Consider the following 236-nt stretch of genomic DNA (forward strand, 5'->3'; position numbering starts at 1 on the left):
CACTGCTTTATTGCCCTTACGTCTGATACAGTCCCAACATCGCTCACGTCCACCAGGCAGGGGGCGCCGGTGAGTGTACAGGGGCAGCGGGATGAGGTTTTTTTTTGGGGGGGGGGCGGGCACTCGCAGGAGTAAAAATGGTGAGAAGTTCCTGCATACGATTCTGAAATGCAAATAGCCTGGACACACACACACACACACACACACACACACACACACACACACACACACACACA

Source organism: Hippocampus comes, unplaced genomic scaffold (assembly GCF_001891065.2).
Source record: "Hippocampus comes isolate QL1 unplaced genomic scaffold, H_comes_QL1_v1.1 scaffold526, whole genome shotgun sequence".
Classification (NCBI taxonomy): Eukaryota; Metazoa; Chordata; class Actinopteri; order Syngnathiformes; family Syngnathidae; genus Hippocampus; species Hippocampus comes.